At 38.7% G+C, this 2,500-nt stretch overlaps 11 non-coding genes across 11 annotated transcripts in view; all 11 read right to left on the reverse strand.

Annotated features, from left to right (window-relative positions):
• trnar-ucg (transfer RNA arginine (anticodon UCG)) overlaps positions 1-46 on the reverse strand; it is a 73-nt gene extending 27 nt beyond the window's left edge. The window contains exon 1 of the tRNA in view: positions 1-46. This exon is cut by the window's left edge and continues 27 nt beyond it. This is a non-coding gene — a tRNA (tRNA-Arg).
• Positions 47-155: 109 nt separating this feature from the next.
• On the reverse strand, positions 156-228 carry trnar-ucg (transfer RNA arginine (anticodon UCG)). Its single transcript has one exon. It is a non-coding gene; the product is annotated as a tRNA-Arg (tRNA).
• A 301-nt stretch (positions 229-529) lies between these two features.
• On the reverse strand, positions 530-602 carry trnar-ucg (transfer RNA arginine (anticodon UCG)). Its single transcript has one exon. It is a non-coding gene; the product is annotated as a tRNA-Arg (tRNA).
• A 109-nt stretch (positions 603-711) lies between these two features.
• On the reverse strand, positions 712-784 carry trnar-ucg (transfer RNA arginine (anticodon UCG)). The gene has a single exon. It is a non-coding gene; the product is annotated as a tRNA-Arg (tRNA).
• A 119-nt stretch (positions 785-903) lies between these two features.
• Positions 904-976, reverse strand: trnar-ucg (transfer RNA arginine (anticodon UCG)). Its single transcript has one exon. It is a non-coding gene; the product is annotated as a tRNA-Arg (tRNA).
• Positions 977-1,085: 109 nt separating this feature from the next.
• Positions 1,086-1,158, reverse strand: trnar-ucg (transfer RNA arginine (anticodon UCG)). Its single transcript has one exon. It is a non-coding gene; the product is annotated as a tRNA-Arg (tRNA).
• Positions 1,159-1,267: 109 nt separating this feature from the next.
• On the reverse strand, positions 1,268-1,340 carry trnar-ucg (transfer RNA arginine (anticodon UCG)). The gene has a single exon. It is a non-coding gene; the product is annotated as a tRNA-Arg (tRNA).
• Positions 1,341-1,641: 301 nt separating this feature from the next.
• On the reverse strand, positions 1,642-1,714 carry trnar-ucg (transfer RNA arginine (anticodon UCG)). The gene has a single exon. It is a non-coding gene; the product is annotated as a tRNA-Arg (tRNA).
• Positions 1,715-1,823: 109 nt separating this feature from the next.
• Positions 1,824-1,896, reverse strand: trnar-ucg (transfer RNA arginine (anticodon UCG)). The gene has a single exon. It is a non-coding gene; the product is annotated as a tRNA-Arg (tRNA).
• Positions 1,897-2,197: 301 nt separating this feature from the next.
• On the reverse strand, positions 2,198-2,270 carry trnar-ucg (transfer RNA arginine (anticodon UCG)). Its single transcript has one exon. It is a non-coding gene; the product is annotated as a tRNA-Arg (tRNA).
• A 109-nt stretch (positions 2,271-2,379) lies between these two features.
• On the reverse strand, positions 2,380-2,452 carry trnar-ucg (transfer RNA arginine (anticodon UCG)). The gene has a single exon. It is a non-coding gene; the product is annotated as a tRNA-Arg (tRNA).
• Between the last annotated feature and the right edge of the window lie 48 nt (positions 2,453-2,500).

Consider the following 2,500-nt stretch of genomic DNA (forward strand, 5'->3'; position numbering starts at 1 on the left):
TCTTCTGATCCGAAGTCAGACGCCTTATCCATTAGGCCACGCGGTCTTCAGGAGAAACATATAAGACTATTCATCAAAGGTTACGATGAAATCATTTCATATCTATATAGAAGTTTCAACTGAAATGTTATGTAACTGTCTGAAGATTACTTTTTCGACCACGAAGGGATTCGAACCCTCAATCTTCTGATCCGAAGTCAGACGTCTTATCCATTAGGCCACGCGGTCTTCACTAATGCGTTATAAGACAATTCATAAAGGTAATAATGAAATCCATTCCCTTGATATTTTCTTAAGTATGCTGAAATGTTATGCAAGTGTCTAAAGATTACTTTTTCGACCACGAAGAGACTCGAACCCTCAATCTTCTGATCCGAAGTCAGACGTCTTATCCATTAGGCCACGGGGTCTTCAGAAGAAACATATAAGACAATTCATCCAAGGTAACGATGAAATCATTTCATATCTATATAGAAGATTCAACTGAAATACGCTGAAATGTTATGTAACTGTCTAAAGATTTGTATTTCGACCACGAAGGGACTCGAACCCTCAATCTTCTGATCCGAAGTCAGACGCCTTATCCATTAGGTCACGCGGTCTTCACTAATGCGTTATAAGACAATTCATAAAGGTAATAATGAAATCCATTCCCTTGATATTTTCTTAAGTATGCTGAAATGTTATGCAAGTGTCTAAAGATTACTTTTTCGACCACGAAGGGACTCGAACCCTCAATCTTCTGATCCGAAGTCAGACGCCTTATCCATTAGGCCACGGGGTCTTCAGAAGAAACATATAAGACAATTCATCCAAGGTAACGATGAAATCATTTCATATCTATATAGAAGATTCAACTGAAATACGCTGAAATGTTATGTAACTGTCTAAAGATTTGTATTTCAACCACGAAGGGACTCGAACCCTCAATCTTCTGATCCGAAGTCAGACGCCTTATCCATTAGGCCACGCGGTCTTCACTAATGCGTTATAAGACAATTCATAAAGGTAATAATGAAATCCATTCCCTTGATATTTTCTTAAGTATGCTGAAATGTTATGCAAGTGTCTAAAGATTACTTTTTCGACCACGAAGGGACTCGAACCCTCAATCTTCTGATCCGAAGTCAGACGCCTTATCCATTAGGCCACGCGGTCTTCAGGAGAAACATATAAGACAATTCATCAAAGGTAACGATGAAATCATTTCATATCTATATAGAAGTTTCAACTGAAATGTTATGCAAGTGTCTAAAGATTACTTTTTCGACCACGAAGGGACTCAAACCCTCAATCTTCTGATCCGAAGTCAGACGCCTTATCCATTAGGCCACGGGGTCTTCAGAAGAAACATATAAGACAATTCATCCAAGGTAACGATGAAATCATTTCATATCTATATAGAAGATTCAACTGAAATACGCTGAAATGTTATGTAACTGTCTAAAGATTTGTATTTCGACCACGAAGGGACTCGAACCCTCAATCTTCTGATCCGAAGTCAGACGGCTTATCCATTAGGCCACGGGGTCTTCAGAAGAAACATATAAGACAATTCATCCAAGGTAACGATGAAATCATTTCATATCTATATAGAAGATTCAACTGAAATGTTATGCAAGTGTCTAAAGATTACTTTTTCGACCACGAAGGGACTCGAACCCTCAATCTTCTGATCCGAAGTCAGACGCCTTATCCATTAGGCCACGCGGTCTTCACTAACGTGTTATAAGACAATTCATGAAGGTAATGATGAAATCCATTCCCTTGATATTTTCTTAAGTATGCTGAAATGTTATGCAAGTGTCTAAAGATTACTTTTTCGACCACGAAGGGACTCGAACCCTCAATCTTCTGATCCGAAGTCAGACGCCTTATCCATTAGGCCACGCGGTCTTCGAGAGCAACTTGTAAGACAATTCACACAAGGTAACAATGAAATCATTTCATATGTATATAGAAGATTCAACTGAAATACGCTGAAATGTTATGTAACTGTCTAAAGATTTGTATTTCGACCACGAAAGGACTCGAACCCTCAATCTTCTGATCCGAAGTCAGACGCCTTATCCATTAGGCCAAACGGTCTTCGCTAATGCGTTATAAGACAATTCATAAAGGTAATGATGAAATCCATTCCCTTGATATTTTCTTAAGTATGCTGAAATGTTATGCAAGTGTCTAAAGATTACTTTTTCGACCACGAAGGGACTCGAACCCTCAATCTTCTGATCCGAAGTCAGACGCCTTATCCATTAGGCCACGCGGTCTTCACAAGAAACATATAAGACAATTCATCAAAGGTAACGATGAAATCATTTCATATCTATATAGAAGTTTCAACTGAAATGTTATGTAACTGTCTAAAGATTACTTTTTCGACCACGAATGGACTCGAACCCTCAATCTTCTGATCCGAAGTCAGACGCCTTATCCATTAGGCCACGCAGTCTTCACAAGAAACACATAAGACAATTCATCAAAGGTAACGATGAAATCA

Source organism: Alosa pseudoharengus, unplaced genomic scaffold, assembly GCF_046254945.1.
Source record: "Alosa pseudoharengus isolate Yale_2024_CS ecotype anadromous, Long Island Sound unplaced genomic scaffold, YU_APseudo_1.1 YU_APseudo_1.1_scf_18, whole genome shotgun sequence".
Lineage (NCBI taxonomy): Eukaryota > Metazoa > Chordata > Actinopteri > Clupeiformes > Clupeidae > Alosa > Alosa pseudoharengus.